Consider the following 22123-nt stretch of genomic DNA (forward strand, 5'->3'; position numbering starts at 1 on the left):
TTTCTAATTGGATAGTTGTTGAATTTTGAGATTTCTTTATATATTCTAGATACGTGTCCCTTGACATCTATGTGGCTTGCAAATATTTTCCCCATGTAGCTTGTGTTTTCTTCTTCTTAACAAGGTCTTTCACAAAGCAAAAGTTTAAATTTTGAGAGGGTCCAATTTTTTTTTAATGTTCACCTATTTAGTCGAGAGAGAGTATGAGCAGGGCAAAGGCAGAGAGAATCCCAAGCAGGCTCCACTCTGACCGAGCCTGACGCAGGGCTTGAGCTCACAAACCATCAGATCATGACCTGAGTTGAAATCAAGAGTTGGACACCTAACTGACTGAGCCACCCACGTCGTGCCCCAATGGAGTCCAATTTATCATTTTTTCCTTTTATGGATTTAGGTATTGTGTCTAAGAATTATTTACCAAGCTATAGGTCCCAAATATTTTTGCTATGTATTCTTCTAAAATTTTTATGATTTTTTCCCCCAATTGTTTATTTTGAGAGAACAAGTGGAGAAGGGGCAGAGGAAGAGGCACAGAGGACCCAAAGTGGCCCTGTGCAGACAGCCCGATGGCGGGCTTGAACTCACAAACCACGAGATCATGACCTGAGCCAAAGTCCAACACTTAACCCATTGAGCCACCCAGGAGTCCTTAAAAATTTTATAACTTTATGTTTTATATTTAAATCTATGACCCATTTTAAGTTAAATTTTATATAAGTTTGAGGTTTAGGTTGAGGTTTGGTTTGGGGATTTTTTTGTTTTTGTTTTTGTTTTGACTTATGAATATGCAAATGTTCCAACACCATTTGTTTAAAAAGATGGTCCTGGGGCACCTGGGTGGCTCAGTCTGTTAAGTGTCCAATTTCTGCTCAGGTCACGATCTCACAGTTGGTGGGTTGGAGCCCTGCAGTCCTGCATTGGGCTCTGTGCTGACAGCTCAGAGCCTGGAGCCTGCTTTAGATTCTGTGTGTCCCTCTCTCTCTGCCCCTCCCCTGCTCACGCTCTCTCTTTGTCAAAAAGAGACGTTAAAAAATTATAAATAAATAAATAAATAAATAAATAAATAAATAAATAAGATGGTCCTTCCTCCATGAGGGACTTTTGCATCTTTATCAAAACTCAGTGTGGTTTATTTCTAGGTTTTCTGCTTTGTTCTATTGATCTGTATTTCTACGTAACTGTGCCAGTAACACTTGCCGTAATTATTATAGCCATATAGTACATTTTAAAATCAGGTGGCCTGATTTTTCTCGCTTCTTTTTAAAAATTCTTTTAGCTACTCTTGTTCCTTTGTCTATTTAAATTTTAGAATAAGTTTGCTTGTTTCTACAATAAATCTTGCTGGGATTTTAATAGGAATTGTGTCGGCCTATAGATTAATTTGGGGAGAAGTGACATCTTTTCTATGTTGACTGTGTCAATCCATGAGCATGAAATGTCTCTCCATTTATTTAAATCTTCAATTTCTTTTATTAGCATTTTGTACCTTTCAGCATTGGGTCTTTACAAGTTCTGTTAGATTTATACCTAAAGATTTCCTTTTTTAAGTAACCATAAATGGCATGTTTCTGCAGTTTCCGTGCATTCATTGCCAACATATAGAAATACAATTTACTTTAAGGGGCATCTGGGTGGCTCAGTTGGTTGGGTGTCTGACTTCGGCTCAGGTTATGATCTCACAGTTCGTGGGTTTGAGGCCCACGTTGGGCTCTGTGCTGACAGCTCAGAGCCTGCTTCAGATTCTGTGTCTTCCTCTCTCTCTGCCCCTTCCACACCTCAATCTCTCTCTCTCAAAAATAAACATTTAAAAAAATGTTTTTTAAAGAAATGCAATTTACTTTTATATGTTGATCTACCTGTGGCCTTACTTGGCTCATGAATTCGTTCTAGAAATTTTTATGTAGATTTATGGGAATTTTCTACATAAGCCAGCATGTCATCTACAAAAAGAGAGTTCTTTTCTAAGCTTTATGCCTTTTATTTCCTTTTCTTGCCCTAATGCACTGGCTAGGACTTGAGCACTATGTTGAATAAGAGTGGTGGGAGCACCGGATGAGGGTAGAAGCTAGGTTGCTGGGGGTGAGGAAGAGGCATGTTTTGTTTAACTGATTCAGGGTAATTATCAAAACATTTTCCATCCTTCCAGACCATACCTTTTAGTCCTTTGGCTAGATAGAGAAGGCTTTTCATGGGCCTATTTTTGTCTGTGTCCATTGGCATTTTGAGTTGCCAGCTTCTGGACAAGTGGACAGGGTTACAGCCAATCTGGAACATAATGAGGCAAAGAAAATCCAGAGAACTTACAGCCACATTGTTCCTCGACTCATGAGGTCTCCAGCTGACCCACAACCTTCTCTATATCTTTCAGAGCCTTCATATGTTTACAATGTCCAGAGTTTGCAGCTGTATTTAGTAGAAAGCAGAGGGAGAAATGCATCATATTGTCTGGAATAAGACATTCACCTTTAAAGTGGATTCTTCTTTTTCCTTTTTGAAAAACTCAAAGAAAAGTTTTTTTAACATGACTCTCAATTGATATTTGAGTTGGTGGTCCTCAGATGAAGAGGGGCACAAAGTCTCAGGCCTACAATTGCTTGGTGCTCCATCAGAATTCTGCTCCTTAACAGAGAGAGGGCTCTGACATCTCTCCAGAGGCTTTCAGAAGTTCAACATTGCTCTTGAGATTGTCCCTAATACAAAGGAAACACTTATTCCAGGGATACCAAAGATAGGAAGGCAGCTGATGAGCAAAACCTAGAGCACACTATTCATCATGTGTCCTGAACTCCCTTGATCCAATCCATGGTCACTGAATCACTGCATTTGGAATTTTACCAAGAAAATCTTCATTCAGACCAAGAAAGATGGTCTATGAGTTGGAAAGCTCAGTCAGCATTCTAAACCATTCCTACATGATAGTTTTATTCTCTCTTAAGTGTTCTCATGTCAGATGTCCCTTGGTGCCAACAGAATTTATCTGCAAACTTGGAGACAGGAGCAGGAAAATCAAAAGTCGATCTCGATAGATCTGGGCCTTGACTCCCTTACCTTTCCAATGTCTCCTTTATTCCGAAGACAGGTAGCAATTGGCTTCCCTCTAGGAAGAAGAATGATAGAGGGAGGAGCCCAACCATACCCTAAAAATAGAAAATGGAATTGAACCCCATGTCTCACTGTCCCCAGAAAGAGGAGATAGTTTTTCACCACCTGAAGCACACTGCTGTCTTAGGCAATGGGCAGTGAGATGTGTGCTCTGTTCTAGAGTGTTCCACGCCTGCATCACAGAGTGACTAGTCACAAAGGGTACCCAAGGGTGGGGGAGGGGACTCCACCCCTACCACAGAGCCTCAGAGGTCCCACCACCTCCTGAGCTTCTAGATGTCTCCCAACTTCTCTGGGACTTCCTACTTGCCACCCTTGTCCTGTCTTCACATCACATCAATACCTTAGTGTAATTCTCTATTTATTCAACCTATAACCCAGACAAGCTGGGTTCCCGTAACCTAGGAAGCCCTTTACAAGCCTTTTGATCTGCCTTATACCACATCAAATTCCACAGCCTGTGAAAGCCTGGAGTTTTCCTAGGAATTTTGCTCATTCCCAAGCACTAATTAAAACAAACAAACAAAAAACACCTTTCTGGGAGGCATGATATAGAGAAAGTGCACGTATCTTCCACACACGGGTCGATGAGCTTTTATATACAGAATACACCTGTAAAGCTACATCCCAGATCAGGAAACAGCTTATTCCCTGCACCCTAGATGCCTCCCTGGTCATTATTCCCGCCTGCGCCCCACAAGAGTAGCATCTTCTGAGGGCAGGGATTATTACTGGGAACAGCCTGAAGCCTTTACGTGTACTAACTCACTGACTCCTCACCGTGACCGCTGAGATGGTTCTATTACCGACCCACTTACGGGTGAGGACAGCGGGGAGCACGCAGGTTGAGCTACTGGCTGAGATCCCCCGGCTGGGGATTAGCGGAGCCAGGATTCAACACAGCCGTCTGGCCCCAGAGCCCCGCTCCTGAACCGCCGTGTTGCCAAAATGTCACGGTGGCTGGAGAAACCATGGGAGTCAAATAAAATTAGATTCTGGAAGAACAGCCACCCACCTCCACAGGGCTCTTTGCCCATAACTTCCATGTGCCCTTTGGTTTACATCTCCCTCCTTGCCGCTCAGAACCTGGTGAGGGGTGTGAGGCTCAGAGCAGGGAAGGGGCTGGCCCAAGGGTCACAGCTGGAAGAACAGGGTCAGGTTTGAGCCCACACCAAATCAAGGACCATTCTTGTTCCCTCATTTTCCATGGGGGGACTGAGGCCGGGAGGGGTTAAATGAATTACACTGTCCTTCCCTCCTTCCAGTGGGTTTTGTTCATGGCTGGGGCTAATTTTCCTCAGGGCCCATGCCTGTACTGAGCGACCAGAGGCCACTGGATTCTTTTTTCAGACTTCTTGGTGGAAACTAGGACCTTGGCTACGCTTGTGCTGGTGACGGGGGATCACCAGGGATCCAGGCAGGGACTGTAGGAGGAGAGGACAATAAGGAGATGTACACAGCGGAGGCTGAGCAAGGCAGGGAACTCTCTGCATCCAGAACCCACTGGGGCATGACTTATGGGCCCCAACCTGCAAGGACAGCCCGCAACAGCATTGGCCGTTGGCACAGTGGTATGAAGGTGTCAGCTGGACTGCATTCCATTCTGTAACAAAGAGTCGTCTTCCAAGCTCATGTGGTGGGTGACAGCAGAATACACCTCCTCGTGGGTGTAGAGTCAAGGGCCCCCTGTCTTGCTGGCTGTTATCCAGGGACTGGACGTCACCTTCAGGTCCTTTGCCACGTAGCCTCTCCATGGCCCTTCCCACAATTCTCTTCATTTCAAGGCCAACAAGAGAAATTTCTTTCATGCGTTGAATTTGTTTGGCCAGAGAAGGTTTCCTTCCTGAGGAAAAATTTAATTCTAAGGACTTAATTTTTTTTAAGTTTATTTATTTCGAGAGAGAGAGAGAGAGAGTGGGCAGAGAGAGGGAGACAGAATCCTAAGCGGCTCCACACCATCAGCACAGAGCTCAACACGGGGCTCGAACCCATGAACCGTGAGATCATGACCTGAGCCGAAATCAAGAGTCAGACACTTAACAGACTGAGCCACCCAGATGCTCCAAAGGACTTAATTGATTATGTCAGGCCCACCCAAATAATCTCCCTTCTGATCAACTCAAAGTTGACTGACTAGATACCATAATTATATCTGAAAAATCCCTTTTTCTTATTAACATAATCGTGGAAGGGATATCTCATTATATTTAGAAGTGCCAGTCACACTCAAAGGGAGGGAATTATAGACAGCATGTACACCGGGGAGTCAGGAATGTAGGGGTCGTCTTGGAATTCTGCTTATCACATCAGGTGAGGTTATTGATTTTGTACCAGGGACCTCATCTGAGAACAGCTACTTTAATGCAGCTACCAAATAAATATGAACATTTATGTGATGGTGAACACAGTGAGCACAGAAAAGCAATGATTATATATCTCTAGATGAAGATTTCTAATCAAAATGACAAAGAGTTCAAGTGGAAACCCACTCACTACACTGAACATTTGATACTGGATATGTTTCTTTTCATTATGAAAATACATGTAAGCTCAAAAAGAGAGAAGAAGGACAAGAAGTTGAATGTAAGTATGCAGGGGTGAATGGGGGCTAAGACCTTTGGCTACTGTACTCTGAGGTTGTAGCCATATGGGACTGAGTTCAGCTCTCTGGGGCACCGTGTTATTTGAGTCCTCAGCAGCATGTGAAACTGTTGACTGCCCTCTCAGGTCTACGACACATTTCTCTAAGCACAGGTGGTTCCAGTGCTTCCTGGTTTCTCTCCAGCCACTCTTCACCCTTCTTCTTAGTCTCCTTTGCATGCGCTTCTTTTCCCTGCCCTCAGGTGGTTGCTCAAGGCTGGGTCTTGCATCTTCTTTTCTCAAGGGATATGCTTTCCTGGAATACGCCAACAAAATCCATAGCTTCAAAGACCATCCCTGTGTTGAGATTTCTCAGTCTTTATCTCCCTCCAGGTCTCTTTTCCTGAAAAGCAGCCCCGTGTATCCACTCACCTCCAAGACAGCACCACCTATGGATCTTCCAGGCCTTCAAACTCAACATGTTCAAATTTGAACTCATCACCTTTCTTCTCCCCAGCACCTGCCCCCCCCCCCAAAATAAAAATGCTTTGCCTTCCATATTTCTCATCTCAGTAACTGTCACCATCATCCACCAAGATGTTTCAAGCAAACCTGGAATTCTCCCTTGGTCCGTCACTCTTCTCACTTGCCTATCTAAGTCATCGTCACCACCTATCAATTTCACCTCCCAAATGATCCATCCACTTCTCTCCATTTCCACAGATACTCCCATAGACCAGGCCATGATCTTCTTTTGTCTGCATGATGGAAATGATTTCCTAACTAATGTCTTTGCTTCTACTGTTATTTCCTTCCAACCCATGCTCCACTTCTTAGCTAGAGGGATTCTACTAAAATGCAGACCTCCTCATACTACTCTTCTACTAAGGGCCTCATTGGCTTCCCATTGCTCCTTATGGTAAATTCCATACCGTGGCTTCAACATTCTCCATTACCTGACCCCACTCTAGTTCTCCAGTTCTGGTCTTGCCAATCCTCACTGCACCCTCTATAATACAGCCACACTGAACTTTGGTTCACTCTTCTCATACCTACCCCATCCTCCCAACTTCTGCTAATTGTCAGGTTAAGTAATTGGATTGCACATCCTAGCCTCTTGGAGGGTCTTTCCTGACTCCCTCAACAAGGCTAAGGCCCCCCACTGAGTATATCATAGCATCCTGTACTTCCCCATTATATCTGTCATACATTATCGTAGATGCTAAAAACTCCTTAAACAAAGACACAGTGCTTGCCATCATCTGGTGTTCCTCTGTGTCCTCAGTGCAGCCATTGAAGCGGTGGGTAAACTATGTCCTTCCAGAAGTGGTAAGTGGCTGAACATCCCAAAGGCATTTCCTTGCTAGACCTACCATGAGAGATGTCACAAGTACTGAATTCTCTCAGGAACAGAAACACAGTCACTAGGAATCAAGCAAACAGAGAGGTTTTTCCCTGAATAAAATATGATTTTAATTTGCACAATACGCACATTTATAATAATAATAGCTGCATGAGACATGCAATAATAAGTTCCTAATGCTAACCTGGGGCAAAATATCTAATACAAATTAAATTGGCTCTGTTCCTAGGAATTTTAGTATATTGCATTGTGGATTTTTAGCCAAAATTGTGCAGAGCATAGCTGATTAATATTCTAATTAAAATCAGAATGGAACTATAGGAAATTGTTGGGTTTCCTCAGTAATGAATAAATAAATGCCTTCCTAATAAAAGTAGGCTCCCAACAGACATTAGTATTGACTCAGATGTCTTCTATGGAAACCACATAGCCCGCCTACCTAGAAGGTTGTGAGGCCTTGAAATGCTGCTGTCTCCAGAATCAACCCCACGAATGCCCTCCTGACTCTAGAGGCATTTTCGGCCTTTGGAGGGACTCAAGATGTATGTGCAATCATTTTCTTCTCTTTCATACTTCAACAAGAAGAAACTGTCCCACTCAAAATCTTTAAGGGGCAGTTCATCATACAATGTGATTTTGCCTTTGGCCACAGATGGTTGAAACAGATGTGGATACTTGTACCCAAACGGGTCAATCTGAAAGGCATGCGAACATATGGAGCCGAGCTGGAAATCCAAGTGGTCTTGGGGTCTAGGGAACTCCTTGAGGGCAGCCGTGACCGTTCACTGTGAGCCTCAGCGAGTGAGCAGAGCTCCAAGTCTGCATGGGCTGGCAGATGCAGCATTCGCTGTAGCAGAAATAGGAAATCATGAGGATCCAGATGGCAGAGTGAAAGAAGAAAGAGACATGGAATGTCTCAGAGCGCTTAAAATAAATCTTCCTTTTCTTATGCTACTTTGAGCCACTTTCTCTCCTTGCTATCCAACAACTCCTAAGATAAAGGGGAGTAGTGGCACCAGCCACGTGATTTCCGGCCCCGATTCTTAATTTCACTCCTGGTTAAGAGCTGTACCAGTGCCTTGGATGAGGACAGGGAGAAGGCCCTGAGGGAAGATGTGGGGGGTGTGAAGCTGGGCAGAGCAGCAGGACCGAGATGAAAGAACTGGGGGCCAACAGAACTCCAGTAACTAGAAATAGGTAAATCTAACAAGAAAAGGGTCAATGTGGGTGAATATAAAACACACACTTGGACCGGAAAGAAAATCAACCAGACAGCCCAAGATGAGTGGTGGACACGGAGAACAGAAGTCACAGCGACGTACGACGAAACGACTGAGGGGGGTTGTTGACAAACATGTCTGACATGTCCGCGCTCATGAATTCGAAGCTACTATCTGCATGTATGATGCGCCAGGCACTCTGTTAGGTACTCTACATCACACGTCAACAATTTTACTATGGCCTTCCTAATATCTTTTTTTTTAATGTTTATTTATTTTTGAGAGAGAGAGAGAGTGCATGTGCATGAGAGTGGGGGAGGGGCAGAGAGCAAGGGAGACAGAGAATCCCAATCCGCAATGCAGGGCTCAATCCCATGAACAAAGAGATCATGACCCGAGCCGAAATCAAGAGTCGGACATCTAACCAACGGAGCCACCCAGGTGCCCCAGCCTTCCTAATTTCTAATAAACATAGAAGGCCTCATTTTCAGCAGAGCAACTGAGAAAAAAGAAAGAACTTAGAAGAGTCCTAAACTCACCGGGTTCAGTGGTTGCCCCTTTAAACTTTGGTCTCTCTTTCACAGCTATGGTGGTCATCTGGCCCTGCTTTTCTGGGGCTTCCTCTCCATCATTTTAACATATGTATTAGTTTGGAGTTCCCAAAATCAGGTCCTGTCACGAAGATTCCTTTCCATTTTTTTCTGATTTTTTTAATGGTTAGTTATTTTTGAGGGAGGGAGAGAGAGAGCGTGAGAGACAGAGTGCGAGTCGGGGAGGGGCAGAGAGAGGGAGACACAGAATGAGCCGGACACAGGGTTTGAACTCAAAAACCGCAAGATCATGACCTGAGCCGAAGTCAAATGCTTAACTGACTGAGTCACCCAGGCACCCCGTGACACAAAGATTCTAACACAAATGGTTGATTCCGGAGGTGATCTGGGGAACACCAGCAGAGTGGGAAAATGAGGCAAGGAAGGGAAGGCAGCCAATTTGTTATCCAACAAGTTCCTGCTGGGACAGCTACAGCTTGGGTTTTTAGAGGGACCTCCAGGAGTTAGTGTAGGACACAAACATCAGAGTCGTCTTTCCTAAGGCATGAGAATCTGGGGTGTTTATCCACCACCTACTAACAATGATTGGTTGAGTTCTGCTTCTGGGACACCGATCTTCTGGCTTGCCTTGCCACAGGCTTGTGCTCCCAGGGCCATATAAAAATCTGTTGGGCAGAGATTTACAGATGTCACAGCAGCAGCCTTTGTCTTACAGAGGTAAATTCTGAGGGGACAGGATGGGACACTGATAACTATAAAACTCGAGTTTTCTTTGGGATTCATTATCCTTCTCCATGACTGTGCTTTTTAACTTGGTGTATGGAGCAAAAGATAGGCTGATTCTTTTATAGCAAGCAGAAGATGGCATAATCAGGAACCCATGAGAAAGGAAGAGTGTGTTATAGAAGATTCTTGCTGTCATGTTTCAGAAGAAACCTGTCTGGCAGAATCCTAAAGGGGACCTATTCAACAGCCCGCACAAGCGTCCCAGGGTCTGAGTATCTAAAAACCCCCATTCCAGTGCCATATCCTAAGCAGTCTGTTTATTTTCAAAGGTGGCCCAACGAGTCAACTGGGCCCTAAGACACTGATTAAATTGGCTGAAAGCTGAATGCTTCCTGTTTCTTCATAAAGTCCTTGACGTTGCTCTCTTTTGCACTTGAAATTGGATATATATTAATTTTTTTTTAAAAAGGGAGAGGAGGAGGAGGTCGTTTTTACCTGAGCTGGTGGAAAAGAAAAATTTGACTAGCGCGAAATACATATAAATATTACATGAAAATCTTCCTAGTGTGTAGATATCTTATTAAGATTTTTATTTTAATTCCAATATTGTTAACATATAGTGTTACATTAGTTTTAGGTGTACAATATAGTGACTCAACAATTCTGTACATTACTCAATGCTCATCGTAAGTGGTCTTTAATCCCCATCACATATTTCACCCATTCTCCTCCCTCACCTCCTCTCGAGTAACCACCAGTTTGTTTTCTATAGTTAAGAGTTTCTCTTTTTTTTCTTTGTTTGTTTTGTTTCTCAAATTCCACATATGAGTGAACTTACACAGTATTTGTCTTTCTCTGACTGACTTATTTCACTTAGCCTTATACCCTCTATCTTCTTCCATGTTGTTACAAATGGCAAAATTTCATTCGTTTTTATGGTTGAATAATATTCCTGTGTGTGTGTGTGTGTGTGTGTGTGTGTGTGTGTGTGTGTGTGTGTGTGTGTTTGATTCTTAGTATTCTTGTATTCTTTGGGTAAATGCACAGTAGTGCAATTACTGGATCATAGGGGTGGTTCTATTTTTAACTTTTTGAGGAACCCCCATACCGTTTCCCACAGTGGCTGCACCAGTTTGCATTCCCACCAACAGTGCCGGAGGCTTCCTTTTCCTCCACGTCCTCGCCAACACTTGTTGTTTCTTCTCTTTTTGATTTTAGCCATTCTGATGGGTATGAGGTGATATCTCTTTGTAGTCTTGATTTGCATGTCCCCCTAGTGTGTAGACTTTTAAATCAGTCGGGGGCATTAAAGATGAGGTAGCAATCTGGTTTTTTGGAATAATTGTCTTCATGCCAAAAGAAATGCTTCACCAAAGCTTTTTTTTTTAATACAAAAGGAAAAGTTCTTAGAAAAAGTCTCTTTCCCTGAAAATATTGCCTTTCCTCTTTTCCTTCATTCCTATTTCTGACATTAGCCCATCTAGCAGCTTCCTTTCACCATGAGTCAGCTCATAAGCATAGTCCTCTTTCACGACAACTATCCAGAGTGAGAAGCAATGTGACAGCTTTCAATCTCTTCCTACCTAAATCTGAAACACCAATTCTTGCTTTACACACTTTTTCATGGATGCTATTCCAGCACTCCATAAATGACTAACTCATTTTGTAGTTATCTACATATCTTTTCCTAGTCTACATCATTGTACTACACTTGATAGCCCCCAAGGAAGACTCTTAACTATCTTATCCATCTAGAACAGTGGCACATGCCACCACCAGCATGGCTGCCATGTTTCACAGCTCCAGAGGGCACCATTTATGTAGAATACTGTAGAAAGCCTGGAATTGTGAACTTATTGGTGCTGGTCAGCATCAACCCAAGATTACTGCTCAATGGTGACCATAGCAATGAAGTCACTTCTCCATAGCAATTATGACAAATCCACTTATGACAAAGAAAGAATATGGTTTTGCAGGTGAGATAAAACCTAAATAGAAGATGGAAATTCAGAGTTCAACTAGTGCAGCCCTTTCATTTGACCCCACACTGTCCAACATCCAAATGGCTAACCCAGCTTGGAAATGTTGAGCTGGTTTCAGAATATTCTACACTATGTCCTCTGCCACATCACCCTTCATCCCTCACACCCCTACCTTCTCCTCCACTTCTCTCCCCTACCACACACCTTACCATTACTCACACAGAAATCTGTATCAAAGGTATCAGACTCAAATGGCTGAAAGGCTAGGCAGAGGATATAAATTCATAAAATGGACCAAATGGGGATTGTGGTGACCAGGAAGGGTTCTCCCCACCTGAGAGAGGAGCCACTACTCAGCCAATAGCACTATACAAGTGATGTTCTTCAGGAGAAACCCAAAGTCTAGGTTATAGGAAATTTCCTGGATTTTATTTTATTTTTTTTTCAACGTTTATTTATTTTTGGGACAGAGAGACAGAGCATGAACGGGGGAGGGGCAGAGAGAGAGGGAGACACAGAATCGGAAACAGGCTCCAGGCTCCGAGCCATCAGCCCAGAGCCTGACGCGGGGCTCGAACTCACGGACCGCGAGATCGTGACCTGGCTGAAGTCGGACGCTTAACCGACTGCGCCACCCAGGCGCCCCATGGATTTTAAATGTAGTAGATTAACTTCGATTATTTGTAAGCACCATATACCAAGCAAGTCAGATCTGGCCCAGAGTTTTCAGTATCTGCCTCTGATGATGGAGCCCATGAAGGAATCAACATCTCTTCACCACTCACAGCTAGGTGATCTGTTATGCGTCAGTGTCTCTGAGCCTTGGTTTCCTCATCCATAAAAATGAGAGATTGACTCCCTCACAGGATTTTGTAAGAACTACGCTTATATAAGAGGTAAAGAACATAGCACATGTGGCTGGCACAGTCAATGCTCAATGAAAGATGGCTGTTCACTTCCCTTTGCAGCAGAGACCTCTCTGCATGTGGGTATCGGTAGAATTCACCACAGCTTTCCACCTGTTCCTTTCTCTGCTATTAAGGAAAAATGCCCACTACTGAAGGCATTGGGGAGTGGGGTGGTCTTCAATGAGTCATCTTCACCCCAAAACAGAGTTTTTACAAATCAACAAATTTGGTTTTGCGTGCTTTCTAGCCTAAGGACAGTAAGAACAAACCAGTGATAAAAATAAAAGAATATAAGCTAACACATTGCATTTAAAGAGAAAACATAATCGTTATAAACATAAAGGTAGGGTGTTCACTTCAGGCCATATTTGCTGAAGATCACACCATATCATGTGTGCTCAGATCCAATTTGCCAGGTCCTGCTGGGTGGCCAAGGGCAGAAGTCAGTTGGCAGCTAAGAACACAGTAATGTCTTCTCTCAAAAGGTGAGTGGGTCACTGCCTTTAAAAGAACTGAGCTGGGTTGCATTTAACTGTTGACAACGTAATAGCAGGAAGTGGGGCTAAGGCTTAGGATCAGGGCAGAGGCCACTGGAACTGGGTAAGTCCCTGGAGCACTAGGCTGGTCCACTCCCTTTCTATCTCCCTCCTCACAGTGATGAAGGATGTCTGAGGGCAGTAAGATGTTTGAGCTCAGACTCAGTGCCTGAATTACTAGTTGGACTTCCTGTGTTTCACTCCTATTCCTATTTGATGATGATTTTCTTTTTTTTTTTAAGTTTTTTTTATTTATTTTGAGAGAAAGAAGCGGGAGAAGCAGAGAGAGAGGGAGAGAGTGAGAATTCCAAGCAGGCTCCGCAGAGCCCAACGTGGGGCTCAAACTCAAGAATTGTGAGATCATGACCTGAGCTGAAATCAAGATCCAGACGCTCAACTGACTGAGCCACCCAGACAGCCTTTTGGTGATGATTTTCATACCTAGATCACAATAGGTAGAAAATATGCAAAAATATTTTGCAAATATGCAAAAAAATATGCAAAAATGCAAAATATGCATTTCCTCAAGGCAGCACAGATTCTGGAGCAAAGTTGCTACAGAGTCAGACAACCATGACATCTCAATTCCTGACAGGCTAAAAGATCCTCTAATTTAAAATCAATTAAGTAACACAGAGAGTTGGTGATCGTATATACCCAACAGCCCCTTGCACTAGGCCTTCACACAATAAATACTGGTTATTGAATAAAATCAACTCGTGGCAGAGTAAATAATAACCCATGAAGTACACTCAACAGAATGAAGGCTGATACTCTCCAAATGCATGGGTTTACTCCTTCATTTTATTTCTTATTAACAGTATTTCTCCATTGGCATATTCATTCATTCATTCATTCATTCATTCATTGACTCAATAAATATTTATTGAGCACCTCCTGTGCTTCAAGCACACTTAAAAGTTAAAATCTGAGGACAAAAAGATGATCTTCAATTAGAACCTAAGGTTATGTCTACTCTATGAAAAACCACATGGCCCTTAGAACCATAATTGCACCAGATCACCCGTTGTGGATACCAATCTACAAGGCCCATGTGTCTAAGTCAACATATGTGTTAAAAACTGTTTTGCCCTTAAGCTTCCTCTGTGCTGCACTAACAGCATGTATTTCACTTGGTTTGGCCAAATTGAAAAGCAGCTTAAAAGAGGAAGGGGATATTTGCTTATGAATTTATCATTCTTTTGGATTAAAAGTTTATTTCATGTTTGAGCTGATGACTCTCAAACCAAAAGCCTTCAGTTGAAATATACCAAGACTGTCCTAGATCAGTCTGTTATCAAAGAGCTGATCAGAGGGGTAGATGTGACAAGAACTAGGAACTTTCTGGTGGCCTATAAACATCATTTAACTACAATTTGCATGAAGAGAATTGTAAGAGCTGGTAATTGAAAGAGCAAATCAGGCTTGCTGCTCATCGAGATCCTTTAACACATATTGATTACTGTGTGCCATCTACTGTGCTCAATGTTTTAGCTAATCTTCTAGAATCCTCACAATAATTCTGTTTTTATCTTTTCCATTTTAGAGCAGAGGAAACTCGGGTCTTTTCGAGGACTTAAACACCTGCCCGAGGTTACAAAGTTAAGAAAAGAGGGAGCCAGGAATCCAACACAAATAATGAGTCCAGAGCCCCAGCTCTGAACCACACAATTTCTGCAGCTCTGTCATATACATCACTTGTGTGTCACCACCAACCTGTGGCAGCCAGACAGCCTCTATTCTCCATTTGACAGATGGCAGACTATAGCTCAAAACCCACAGCTCTGATGGGTTACAAGAGAACAGAGCACAGATACACCACCTATGGCTGGCAGAGACTCGAGGAATTTGGAAGGACCGTAGCTCCTACATTGGCATGTTCTAAGATACTACACCGAGACTGGGGTCTGGTCACCCTCTCTCAGCTCAAATGAATGCTTTGGCTGATGGCAGGAGACTTGAGAAATGAAAGCCCAGTGCCAGCCTGAATGTGCCCTATACCCTCCCAGAAACCAGATTCAAAAGAGAGGAACAAATATCCATGCACATTGTAAATACATTTACCTCTTGACTCGATGATCTCCCTTCTAGAAATGTGTTCTACTGATATTCCTGCACTCGTGAAAAGATTATTCTTTGCCATACCATCTGTAACAAGAGTGGAAACAACTCAAGCATCCATCAGGAGGGAACTGGTTAAATTAATTATGGTAAAGCCTTTTAATGGAATACTACATAGTTGTGAAAAAGAGTGAAGTTTTCCATGTACTGATACAGAAAGGGGTCTAAGATTTATTGCTTAATAATATAAAATTCAGAAAAGCATTTTAGTATGCTATTTTTTGTGTAAGAAATGATGTACATATACAATCATACATTTATATATTTATATATTCAATAAATTTGTTTAGATACATTTAAATGAACTCTAAAAGAACACACAAGAAGCTAATAAAGATGGCAATCCCTTTGCATGTTATGGGAGGAGAGTAAATAGTGTGGATGGGGCAGAGATGAGAGTGAGTTCTATGTATCTTTTCATAACATTTGCTTCTTAAATTGTGCAAAAAGGATGACCAGGGGCATCTAAGTGACTCAGTTGGTTAAGCATCCAGCTCTTGATTTCAGCTCAGGTCATGATCTCACAGCTCATGAGATCGAGCTCCGCATAGGGCTCATGCTAACAGGGTGGAGACTGCTTGGGATTCTCTCTCTCTCTCTCTCTCTCTCTCTCTCTCTCTCCCCTGCCCGTCCCCCACTTGCACTCTTTCTCTCTCAAAATAAATAAATAAACTTTAAAAAGTTTTGACAATAAAAAAAGTACGACCATCTTGAGCCCAACTAAAGATCATTTGCACCTCTATGGAGACTAGGCTGCTGAGCCTGGGCATGAACAAGTGTGTGTTGTAATATGTATACACAGACTTGGGAACGTCTTCTCTACCCTGCCACTCCATGGGCTCATACTTGGAGTACTCTGTATCATTCAGTGTAGACCAAGCTGCTGTGAGAAATAGATCCAAACATATAATGGTCTGACACGGTAAAAGTTGACTCCTTGCTCACGTACCTGGGAAGGGGTTTGAGTCGGCAGGCGACTCCCCTCCACCAGGAACCTTCCATCTAGTGTCCACCCCTCTCAGTCTCTAGGGCCTCGATATCACATATATCCAGCTGGCAGAAGGGGAACAGGTGCAGGAGGACACATATGCTCATATGCTCCTCTTATTAAAAGCCTTGGCCCAAAACTGACACATCGCACTTCCTCTCACATTCCATTGGTGAGAACAACTCACGTGACTACAGCCAAATACAAGGCAGGCCAGGAACGCAGTCGATAGCTGGGCAACCTCTTTCCATCTCACCATTTGCCGTGGAAGGGGAGAGTAGACAGTTACCCATCTCTGACACCACCTCTATCCCCATTACTGAAGGAATTCTGGAAGGATTACTAGGGATCATTCATCTAGCAAACCCTTCCAAGGAACCCGTGTGTCAGTCCCTGCTGATATAAAGAATACTGTGATGTGGTTTGTGGAGACGAAGAAGCTTAGCTCCCATTGGAATGATGAAAAGGGGCCACAGGAACCAGTTGAAGACCTCAGTTACCCTGAGCTCCTGCATGGCCCAGCACAAGGATCAGAATCACTATCTTTTCCCAATACCCATCACTGATTCTCTCATCAACGTTTCCTTGTTCCCTTGTACACTTTCTCTGTTCAGTTATCATCTATGGCAAGAGGACCTTTCAATGACCAATAGTGCGTTCTCTTCTTGACCCACCTGACTCCAATTCTAGCATTCATTTCCGCGGGCATGGCTTCTTTATTTATTCCCCGGGAGATCACCCTCCTAACCCTGTCTGCCCAGGGCCTTCACACGTGCTTATACTTGTGTGCCCATATGTGCACACACGTGCATGCCGGTGTGCACCCACGTGCCTACACTGAGGCTGTGATGTAGCCCCAAAGGAAGCACAAGAAGAATAGTGCGAGCCCCAAACCTTCCCCCAGCCTTGTAGGAAGGAAGAGAGAGACACGTGGACAAGTATCCAAGGGGCAACAATTAGGGATCGATTTTGAGCTGAAATACCTCTGCCAAGGGCCTAAAGCAACACAGACGTGATCTCGTCCGCAGGATACAGCAGGTGAAAGCAACAGATGCGGATTCCGAAAGCTGCCGCGTTAAACTAGAGCATACAAAGGCAAAATTCATCCGGACCATGTAACTCCAGGAATTTTTACCACCCAGGGCCTGTTTTAATTATTTATATACATCACGTGGGCTTGTGCTTGCAAAGATTTTTCCTCCTAGAGAAATTACACTTATTAGATAGCAAGGTCTCATTTCCCCTGTGTCTTATTAAGCAAAGACACGTGCCACTACCATGCAGGGTTTCTGATCATTCATTTGTTCACTCGACAAACATTTACCGAACCTCTACCATGTGCCAAGCGCTGGGGACACAGTGGAGAATGCAGCAGACAAGGTCCCTGCCCTCCCGTTCTCTCTGCAGATCATCAAAAGATTATAAATACATAAGTATAAATTAGAAAGGAGAATAAAGGAAGCCATGAGAGAGCATGAGGTGAGATTTGCATAAGAAGGAGCTTCAAAAAAACGGCATCTCTGCCTTAAGGACCATCCCAGTGGGGGCCAGGTTCTCAAGAGGTGTGACCACCCAAACTTCAGGAATTCCCCCTAAAAGAGATGAAAACACTCAACTTAAAAAGGAAGCTGATAAAGTCTACCTGTCTTCTCTGTGCCAGAGACAGGGCTGGGCCATTTCTCAGCACTGTTTCTTCTCCCGCCCTGCCCGGGGCTCCCCTTCCCAGGTGGGTGACCTGTTCTTCAACTTTCACGGATTAAGAACCAAGGTTCCAAAAGTTTCAGTAGACCGATTGCACCTTCTGCTTAGTAAAAGGCAGACCAGAGAGTCAAACCTGGATCCAAAGCCCAAACGAGCCAGTACCAGAAGGTAGCGATGCTTAGGGGGGACCCTGTTTCAGCACTGGAAGGAAAGTCACCGAGAGGCAGCACCTGCACCTGCTGTGAAGGATGGATGGATGCACCCAGGTGACACTCAGGTGCTTATTCCCCCACAGATAGCGAGTCAGAGACCACAACCACACAGGCCCCTTCATCCCTTGGACCACCACATCTGCTGCCCGGGGCCTTGCAAACAGGTGGCCCATGGGAGCAGCCCAGCCAATGAGAGAGTTGTCCTTCTGTACAGATTTCTACAAATGAAATCTGGGCTTTCACAGATTCTGACCTCTCATGCTGAGTCCTTTGCAGGTCCCATCATCATTCCTGGCAGGACTCCCAACCTCCCATAAAAAGGAATGTGTGACCTATTTTAAAATTCCTCCGGGGAAAGAGTCAGCATGTTGCCTTGGCAACTGATGGAACCCTTCTAGGAGTCCTGCTTGGTTCTTCCTTTAGTCTAATGTACTTCCGCCCCAGTGCAATTCAAAGCCTGTGCTGGCCTCCCAGGGGTGCAAGAGAAGACAGAAGTGATTCCCTGTGACCATACCCTCCCACTGTCCCTTGCCCCGTGAGAGTTTCGGGGACAGAGAAAGGGAAGCAGAAGAGGAAGCAATATGGAAAGAGAGGACAGGAGGACAATAGAAGGACCCTCTACCCAGACGTGGAGGCTTGGCTTGAAAGGCCTGGGCAGTCTCTAGTCTCAAAAATGTGAACCAGTTCTGTCACAGGGTTGCTGACATATCCCTCTGCCTTCTCCTCCACTGACCACTCTAACTTCCTGACCCAGCACTTTAAGAAGCCTGCCTCTCTACCAGCCTCACGGCCCTCCATGAGCCCCCACACCTCTGACCGACCAGATCCCCCATCAGGGCTTGCCCTTGGACCTTTAGCTTTGCCCATACATGCATCCTGTCACCCCTGCTCTACACCAAAGTTCCTGGGGTGAAGAGCCCGTGCTGATGTTTCACTTCAGCCACCACATCGGTGCGCTGCAATACTCATTTCTACTGACTCCAGAGAGAGTCACAGACTTCTGTCCCTCTCACCGTGCTGTGGAGCACGTGCCAACTTTCCCACCAACCCCTCTCCCTGTGGATGAGAAACACCTGCACCCGCAGGCACCTAGACCTTGATGGGACCACCACAGAGCAAAGTCCTTCTGCCCTGGCCCTGGCCTGAAGGTGGGAGGCAGAGTTTTAAAAAAAAAAGGAGTTTGGGATTAACCTGCCTTCCAGGACTATTTTGGCTACAAAAAGTCCAAGTCAAATTAGCCAAAACAAAACCAAAGGAGAAAAGAACCTATGGACTCATTTCACTGAAAACCAGACTGGATCTGGTAGCTCCAACAATTTGATCTCCCTCTCTTGCCTTTATTCTATTTTGACTTCATTCTCAGCAGGTTTTTGCCCACATGGTGACAAAGATGGCCACCAGCAGAACCAGGCATCTGCCCTTCCAGAATTACAATTCCAGCAGGAAAAAATGTCATCTTTCCCAGAGTTCCAACCAAGTCCCAAAGCTGAGCCTCCTGGGTCGTGTGTCCAGCCCTAAATCGTTCCCCCTGGCAGGGCCTGAGTCATGTGTCTGCTCCCTGGCGCTGGGGGAGTCGCCCCCACAAACCCTGTGACCTTGAATAGGGGAGAGGCGATACCCCAGTGCAAAATCAAAGTGCTGTTAGCAGAAGACATGGAGGCTGGACTGACCGCACAACAGATGTCCCCCACCATCTGCGGCCTTGTCTCTTCCTTTCTCTTATTCAGAATAGTGAGACGTGGAGTTAGAAGTGTCTCCCCCTTGAGAAACATCTTTAGCTCTGAAGGATTGGGCAGGGCCTGAGAAGAACCAAGTTGGGGGGAAGAAAAGTGAGTCGCCTAAAATTGGCTCTGACCCTAAGTTTACAGAGACAGGAGTGAATGGGGGTCGTATTTATTCGTTTTCTCATTGAAATCCCCAGCTCTGTTCCACCTTCAGGCCTTTCTCATTGGCTGTTCATTGCCAGTGGGACTTTGCAGACCTCAGAACAGTTTCCTTAATTATATGTCTGTGTTTAAAAAAAATAAATAGTGGCGCTTATCACTCTGCCTGCACATGGGGACCTGGATGAGCCCACTGACGCAAAGCAGTTTCTAAGCAACTTGTGGAGTTGGTGCCTAATGCAACAGCCACGAGATTTGGAGGAAAAATAAAATAAAGCCCGTGGACTCTCAATGTGGAGCCAATTGTGATTGGTTCATAGAGGCTGCACGGGGTCCTTCGGGAGGTTAATTCCATCTCAGGCTGACAGAAAGGGGCTTGTTTCTGGAGAGTCGGGATCTCTCTGGTGTGGGATGCTTGATAAGTGGGCTTCTGGAGGATTCCAACAAGCGCTCTGTCCCAGGGAGACCCGATGCTGATGATGTGTGATAACAGATCGCTGACGTTCAGAACTGAGACAGGCTCTGAGCCATGCGAGCAAGTCCAGGGAAGAAGGTTGGAGGGGGAGAGGGCAGGGCCAGGCTTCCTTGTGTCCCCCACCCCAGCCCTCGGCCCTCAGCCCTCAGCCCAGTGTGGCACTACTGGTCGGAGGGCGGGGCGGGGGCGGGGGGAGTGACGTTCTGACTGAGGAGGAGAGACTCAAAGCCACAGGACCGACCTTACGGCACACAGAGAGAGTGAACCACGGCCAGCAAACTGGCGTCATGAATAAATGATACCAGCATTTGTATGTGGCTGCAATGCTCACACCTGTATGACCCTCGGAGAAGCATTTAAGCTCTCTTTGCCAAAGGTTTCTGGTTTTTAAAGTGGAAACGATAACAGGATCGTCATAAAGATTAAGTGATTTGTGGAACACACAGCATTTTTCTCTGCCATAAAGGGTCATACCGGGCCTCCGTGGCCACTGCACTAAGATTCTGGAGAGTCTATTGGTCATTTCCATAATGGACTATATCCGTTAACTCTTTTTTTTAAAGATTTTATTTTCATAGGCCGTTTTAGGTTCACAGTAAAACTGAGAGGGAGGTACAGGGTCCCCACACACAGCCTGCCCCCACACAACCTACGCTGACGCATCATAACCACCCAAAGTCCTCGTCTTACTTTAGGGTTCACTCTTGGTGGTGTACATTCTGTGGGTTTTATGTGGTAACTTTTGCCATGTGACGAATCCCCCAAAACTTAGTGACTTGAAACAACAACGTATTTAGCTCCTGAGTCTGTGGGTTGACAATTTGAGCCGGGCTCAGATGGCTGGTTCTTCGGACCTCAACTCACTCATGCCTCCGCAGTCAGCTGCCAGGCCATCTGGGAACCGACTGATCTAGGACGGCCTCAGCCAAGATGACCTATCTCTACTCAACATGGCCTCTATCCTCTATCTTGCTAGTCTGAATATGTCACGGGATGGCTGGTTATGCTCTGGGCAGGCATACAATGTCCCTTCTACCACATTCTCTAGGTCAGATTAAGCTACACGACCCTCTTGGACTCAGAGAGTAAGGAAACAGACTACATCTTCCTGAGAGGAGCTGCAAGGTCACATTGTAAAGGGACATAATTACAGGGAAGGGAATAATCGTGGCCATGTTTGCCATCCACCATAGCTCTGTTCAGAGACCTTTTTTAAAAAAAAAATTTTTTTTTTAATTTTTTTTTTCAACGTTTATTTATTTTTGGGACAGAGAGAGACAGAGCATGAACGGGGGAGGGGCAGAGAGAGAGGGAGACACAGAATCGGAAACAGGCTCCAGGCTCTGAGCCATCAGCCCAGAGCCCGACGCGGGGCTCGAACTCCCGGACCGCGAGATCGTGACCTGGCTGAAGTCGGACGCTTAACCGACTGCGCCACCCAGGCGCCCCTAAAAAAAAAATTTTTTTAATGTTTATTTATTTTTGAGAGAGACAGAGACAGAGCTTGAGTGGGGGAGGGGCAGAGAGAGAGGGAGACACAGAATCCAAATTAGGCTCCAGGCTCTGAGCCGTCAGCACAGAGCCCGACGCGGGGCTCGAAGCCACAAACCGTGAGATCATGACCCTGAGCCCAAGTCGGACGCCCAACCGACTGAGCCACCCAGGCGCCCGTTCAGAAACCTTTGAGGGAAAAAACATTGGTTTGCATCCATCTCTAGACCTTCTTGGGAATAGTTCTTAGTCAAGTTGCTGACCAAGGACACCCTTCCACTAGA

At 44.9% G+C, this 22123-nt stretch overlaps 1 long non-coding RNA gene across 8 annotated transcripts in view; it reads right to left on the reverse strand.

The window, feature by feature from the left end:
• Positions 1–22123, reverse strand: part of LOC109491582 — an 89378-nt gene that overhangs the window by 27607 nt on the left and 39648 nt on the right. For all 8 annotated transcript variants that reach the window (XR_006585639.1, XR_006585643.1, XR_006585640.1 and 5 more), the window contains one exon: positions 2305–7892. This is a non-coding gene — a long non-coding RNA (uncharacterized LOC109491582). The remainder of the gene's footprint in view (positions 1–2304; positions 7893–22123) is intronic.

This window comes from Felis catus, chromosome C2, assembly GCF_018350175.1.
Source record: "Felis catus isolate Fca126 chromosome C2, F.catus_Fca126_mat1.0, whole genome shotgun sequence".
NCBI lineage: Eukaryota > Metazoa > Chordata > Mammalia > Carnivora > Felidae > Felis > Felis catus.